The sequence below is a fragment of the Aegilops tauschii genome, chromosome 1, assembly GCF_002575655.3.
Source record: "Aegilops tauschii subsp. strangulata cultivar AL8/78 chromosome 1, Aet v6.0, whole genome shotgun sequence".
NCBI classification, from domain to species: Eukaryota; Viridiplantae; Streptophyta; class Magnoliopsida; order Poales; family Poaceae; genus Aegilops; species Aegilops tauschii.
Window position 1 is genome coordinate 473653170 of NC_053035.3, and position 6648 is coordinate 473659817.

A 6648-nucleotide genomic window follows, 5' to 3' on the forward strand; every position below is an offset into this window, starting at 1 on the left:
CGGGGGCCATAGGTTTCACTAGTGGCTTCTCTCAAGAGCATGAATATTACGGTGGGTGAACAAATTACTGTTGACCAATTGACAGAATTGAGCATAGTTATGAGAATATCTAGGTATGATCATGTATATAGCCATCACGTCCGAGACAAGTAGACCGACTCCTGCCTGCATCTACTACTATTACTCCACACATCGACCGCTATCCAGCATGCATCTAGAGTATTAAGTTCATGAAGAACAGAGTAACGCATTAAGAAAGATGACATGATGTAGATGGTTAAACTCATGCAATATGAAATAAACCCCATCTTTTTATCCTCGATGGCAACAATACAATACGTGCCTTATTGCCCCTACTGTCACTGGGGAAGGACACCGCAAGATTGAACCCAAAGCTAAGCACTTCTCCTATTGCAAGAAAGATCAATCTAGTAGGACAAACCAAACTGATAATTCTAAGAGACTTGCAAAGATAACCAATCATACATAAAGGAGATTCAAATATTGTTCATAGATAATCTTGATCATAAACCCACAATTCATCGGTCTCAACAAACACACCGCAAAAGAAGATTACATCGAATAGATCTCCACAAGAGAGGGGGAGAACATTGTATTGAGATCCAAAAAGAGAGAAGAAGCCATCTAGCTAATAACTATGGACCCGAAGGTCTGAGGTAAACTACTCACACTTCATCGGAGAGGCCTTGGAGATGATGTAGAGACCCTCCATGATCGATGCCCCCTCCAGCGGAGCTCTAGAAAAGGCCCCAAGATGAGATCTCATGGGTACAGAAGATTGCAGTGGTGGAATTAGGTTTTTGGCTCCGTATCTGGTAGTTTGGGGATACGTAGGTATATATAGGAGGAAGAAGTACGTCGGTGGAGCAATGTGGGACCCACGAGGGTGGAGGGCGCGCCTCCCTACCTCGTGCCCACCTGGTTGATGTCTTGACGTAGGGTCCAAGTCCTCTGGATCACGTTCGTTCCGAAAATCATGTTCCCGAAGGTTTCATTCCGTTTGGACTCCGTTTGATATTCTTTTTCTGCGAAACTCTGAAATAGGCAAAAAACAGCAATTCTGGGCTGGGCCTCTGGTTAATAGGTTAGTCCCAAAAATAATATAGAAGTGTATAACAAAGCCCAATAATGTCCAAAACAGAATATAATATAGCATGAAGCAATCAAAAATTATAGATATGTTGGAGACGTATCATGGACACGGTGGCAGGGTGGACCTTGCGCAGTTGGGGTCGGCGCCGCGGATCCATTGTTGGAGAAGGGGAGCACGAACGGCGAACGGGATGCCACGGCTCCTCCTACTACAAGAAATCTGTTAATCCATGACAGATTTCTGGTGACGTTCACAAGAACCGTCATGAAAACCGTCACATATAAGCAAGATACGAATGGGCCTGAAAACAGTAGTCCCTTTATGATAGACTTTGAGGGACCGTCACAAAAACTGTCATGGACCGACCAGCTACGCCTAGTCGGGCCTAGCCTTTTTTTTTTCTTCATATACCATTTGGACCGTCATGGATGGTTCTAGATGATGTGCCATTTGTTTGACCCACGGGTCAGTCGAATGCAATAACGCTGAAGAAACTGAAACTGAGAGCGCGCGCGGTGAACGAAAATTTCGAGTCGCCGGCACGGGGTGTCGAAATTTTCGAGCCGGCCCATTTAACTGCAAAGTCCACGCTAGCCTAACCCTAATTTTCCTTCTCCCAGCTCCTCCCCTACCAACCTTCAGCAGCCACCACTCTACCTATCCTCCTCATGCCACTCAACCGGCATCGGCGCTGAACCACCCCGCGCCGCTTCACCGCCGCCGACGCTGAACCACCCCACGCCGGGCCGTTCCCCACCATTCCCCTCCCCTCGACATTCAGATCTCTGCTAGTCCTACCCCTCGAGCCGAGGCGGCAGCGGTGGCAGCGGGACCAACGGCTGGACTTGGAAGTCCTCGAGGTCACCGGCGGCGGGGCCGACGACATGATTTGGAAGTCTCAGAGGTCACCGGCAGCGGGCACGGATCCAGCTCCATCCAACGGAGAGCCCATGTGAGTAAGGAATCATCCATCTTGGTTGTTCATCGGGATTGAGTGCTTACATAGTTCCGTATTTGGGTTGGGGATCTGCAGGTCGGTCTCATGGGGATGGTTAGCTGCAAGGCAGAGCAGAACACATACATGTCCTTCACGCTCGACGACGACACCGACTGCATCGATTTCATCAGATGGTGAGTGAAGAGCACCGGTAGCACCGACGATGTTGGCTATTAGTACGACAGTGCAAGAAATCCAGTAATAAGGGAATAAAACCCACAGATTCTTAACCATCTCTGATTAGTTCAGTAATTGAGTTCCAGATGTGTTTTAGGATACAAGTTGCCCGCGATTGAGACAGGTTTTCCAATTTACATGTTGCGCAAGATTCATCTCTCTTTCCACCCCTTTGTCTTGCCTTTGGTCTTCCTACGTCCAGGGGAATGGCTTGCTTGCTGTTCACTTCGTACATAATACTTGTTCTTCCCAGAATACTGTCGAGACACCATACTCCATGTTATTTATTGATGATTTTTAGGGGTTCTCATGCTTGTTTATTCTAGATTGCTCTGTCAGAACTGCTTGTGTGTCCATCTGCGGCAATGGCTGCTGGACAGTTTGTCTATTTCTTGCCTTCCTTGCTCCCTAGTGATGTTCATTATAATGTCTCTTAGGAACCTCAATTACTTATTTCTGTCTACTGTGAGGTATTTGTTCAGTTTCAATCTGAATTGCCTAACTTGGAGTGACAATCCGCATTTTAATTTTGATATAACTTCAAACATTTTAATTTTGGAAGACAATGATTACCCCAATGCAATTGGAGTTCAGTTAGTGTTTACTATTGCTCACTTGTTATACAGTGTACTGTCTATCTATGTTAGAACACTTGTTGGTTCTTTTAGGAATGGTAAATCTCACCACGGACTCGAGGGCAAGAATTGAACCAATTCAATTAATTACAATAGAACAATTACACAACAAAAGAGAAAATAAAGGAGGTAATTGTTGGCAGTAGATGGATTTTACTAAATCAAAATTGTGATTCTTTAGTTATTTATTTTAGATTTGCAATCCTTATAATTTGTACTTTTTCTAATCGTTTGGGCAACAAAAAACACTTGTGTTTATTATTAGTAATCTTATGCCAATTGACAATTATTACTGAGCAAACAGAAGTGATGGCCGCATTGTGAAGAACACCTTATATATGCGTCAGGTTTGGTCACCTGTGAATGTTCAGACAGTTGTGGTGGTGTATCCACTTCAGATTTTCATTAAAACCTGAAGTAATATTGCATTTCTTTAATGTGGTCAATACTTTCATGTAGTCTGGAACATGATAGTCACTATTGCGCGTGTTTCAGTATGCCAAAGCTGAACTTGTGTGGCACATCTTGTGAAAACTATCTTACTTTTGGTTGTGTCGTGTGTGCTATCTCTGCATCTGCACTTGCATGCTATTGGACAGCTTAATCTTATGTTAATAACTATGCATTTATTACTATATGACATGTAAAGTTAATTTAAGGCGACCGATCATTTAGCTAGCTCCACACATGTTACAGTGTTATACTCTGTCACCTAGCTAGCTTGTCATATCAGGGTAAATGTTTTGGTTTGGCATGGCTATCATAAGCAGATGATGCTTTTGTAATCCTTTTTCTTTTCTATTGGCGGCGCGTCTAACATTGCCAATACCATGATGTGGTCTATGTTCATTCACAGTTCACCATGATGGCAGGGTGCGGCAACGCGCTACTTCAGGTTCTAGTATGTTCGTAATTTACCAATGTAAATGCTGAAATCTATTAATTCAGTGTACTATTGTTGTCTCATAGGTCCTAAACATGCTTAACTGGGAACTTAACTGGGAAGCTCAGAATGCTAATTCAGGTCAATTGTAAACTAGCATCCCTTTGTGATTTATGAACTTTGAGGTATGAACTCTGAACTTTTTTCGACAGAGATAATTGTGTGCCTTATATCTCATCTCATATGGAAGTGTGGGCAGAGATAATTATGTACCTTTTATGCCATGAAGGCTGATCAGTAAATGGGAGAATGCATGCTTTTTTTTTCTTCCAACATATTTTACTGTTCTTCACAATTCCTAGGTGTGGTTAAAAGATGTGAAGGTTTGGTCTGAAAGCATTAGACTAAATTTGAACCATTAGGTTCATCTTTGTTCTAAGGAACGTGCTACGCATTGGTTGGCAGATCTTTTAAAAATATCTTCCGAGTACCGATCTGTCAGATCTTTTTTTGTAACATAGGTCTTCTTGCATAATTTCTTTTGCAGCAGAGGTCTTGTTGCAGAAAAAAAATTGCGTCTCCCTTTTTAGCGACATAGGTTTTGTTGCGGAAGGGACTTTTGCAACATAAGTGCTGTTGCAAAAAAAATCACAACAAAGATGTAGTTAGAATAGTGTGGTGTGCGAGCCACACACGGGACACGCTTCACGCGCCGGAGGCGAAGGACGTCGTGTTGGATCAGTCGGTTGTTCCCAAGCTTTTCCCTTGTTCTAAAGTGGTTAACTGAAGTTCTATCATGTCCGTTTCGGGCCTGGCCGGGCCAGGGGTGGCCTGGCATGCCCTGCTGCCGCGTCCGGACGGCTACCGCAACGGTGCTGGAGGTTCTGGCCTCCCGCACGACGGCGGTGGAGGTAGTTCCCTCCCGTTCGGCTTCGGTGCTGCTTCTCCCTCCGCGGGGCGCTTCTCCCTGGTCCTCTTGGACTCGTGTTGGTGTTCGCAGTGAGGCGGCGTGGGTGAGGGCGCAACCGCGATGGCGCATGGTGGTGGGCGGCGGTCTGGCTGGCCGGCTCCGGTCCGTGGGGCGGTGGGGATTGGAGTACGGGAGAAATCCTTGCCGGTCTTTGGCCCCGATGCGGTGACACTTGCGGGTGCCACCATTCCTTCCTGGAGGGTGTCGGTGATATCCATCCCCCACCTCCCTCCGCGTGCCGGGGAAACCCTAGGACATGTCCGGGCAGCAGCATCGTCGGCGTCGCTTTCCTTCTTGGAGGTGCTGTTTTGTACGCGGTGGTTCGGAGCCTCGGGTTGTAGTGGTTTGTGTCTGGTGGGCGTACCGGTGGTGGGTCATCCGCGCTCTGTCGAGCTGCCGTTGTTGGCATTTGCTTCTTCTTCTTTTTCTTTTGGGCTTGTTGTGCTGTTCGCCCCAGCAATCCTGTATCGGTGTTGGTTGCTTTGGAATACAAAGCGGGGGGAAACCCTTTTTCGGTATCATGCTCGTGAAAGAATTCTACTGTTAGAATAATGAGATCACTAGGTGGATCATTTAATTGCCTAAAATTGTTTTGCTTTTAAGTGTTTTTTATTTTACATGAAAAAAGCAAGTTTGATAGGAATTATCTTTAATTGGTGAAGAAAGTAGGCCTCCGGTATTACTTTTTCTCGTTTTCTAACTACAAACTACAGTACATTGTATTGTATGAACCATCCTGTAGTGTATGAACCATCTGTTTTGATAGACCAAGCCCTATCAGTGTATATAAACTTGATTTTTTGTGGTACTTGATGAATAAGAAATGATGTCTCCATCCTTTGCTTAAAATTTGCTTGGAAAATCAACTATATTATTACTCTCTAGATTCATTTGGGGGCTGGCTGTTATTACTTACTATAATTTTTTATATGTTTTGGATTCTATGCAGGTTGGCACTCAGCTGGAGATTGAAGTTTTTAGCAGGAATTACTTGGCCTCGAATAACTACCTGGAAGCATTAGTGGTGTAGCGTTGGAGATTAAATCCAGCTAGTAGTATATTTACTTGATTTTTTTGTGCTTATAGGGCTTTCTAGATATGTATGTGATGTTTTGATACAAATATTTGTTACGAAATATGTATATGGCAACCGTGTGGCAGATTGCAAAACTGCCACACGCATCCAGCGCCGTCAGTTCTCTCCCGATCTCCTTCCTTCCCCGCACGTCCTCCTGATTTCTTTCCTTTCCCGCACGCCTCCCGATCTCCTTCCTTTCCTGCACGACCTCCCCCGATTTCTTTCCTTTCCCGCACGCCCTCCCCGATTTTATCGGGCACACCCGCTCGTGCCTTCCTGATTTCGTAATCAATATGGCCCACGCGCCTTCCTGATTTTCGGCAAAAATAATGCTTGTACAAGGATTTGATCTCTGTTCTGCAGGTAATCAACAAAGGGAGCTAACCACCTCACCTATGACACTCATTGTTGAGCAAGCTGTGGGAAATACTGTTTTTGACATGTTCGTGGTAACTTTGATCATTGGGAATAAATTTGTTGAACCCCCCCCCTTAATTTCTGTAAATAGCACGATAACATTCACGCCATATACCTGGTAATTTAGATACAAACATCGTGGTAACTTTAACCATTGGGGAAGACAAATGTGAAAAGATACCCGATAATTCATCTGTAAATAGATGGTAATATACGCAGCGCACATCTGATAACAGAGGTAGAAACACCATGGTAACTTTGACCGTAGGGATTTTTTTGAAAAGATACTCCGGTGTCTTCTTTGTAAATAGCACGGTAGTATACCTTCCTCCCCTGGCATTTTTATGTGTAAATAGCATGAAAACATATGCACTGTG

General features: G+C 44.6%; 1 long non-coding RNA gene across 1 annotated transcript; it reads left to right on the plus strand.

Moving 5' to 3' along the window:
* The first annotated feature begins 1596 nt into the window (after positions 1 to 1596).
* On the plus strand, positions 1597 to 5962 carry LOC109744642 (uncharacterized). The gene is made up of 3 exons (XR_002228358.4): positions 1597 to 2066; positions 2148 to 3991; positions 5726 to 5962. It is a non-coding gene; the product is annotated as an uncharacterized lncRNA (long non-coding RNA).
* Positions 5963 to 6648: the final 686 nt, after the last annotated feature.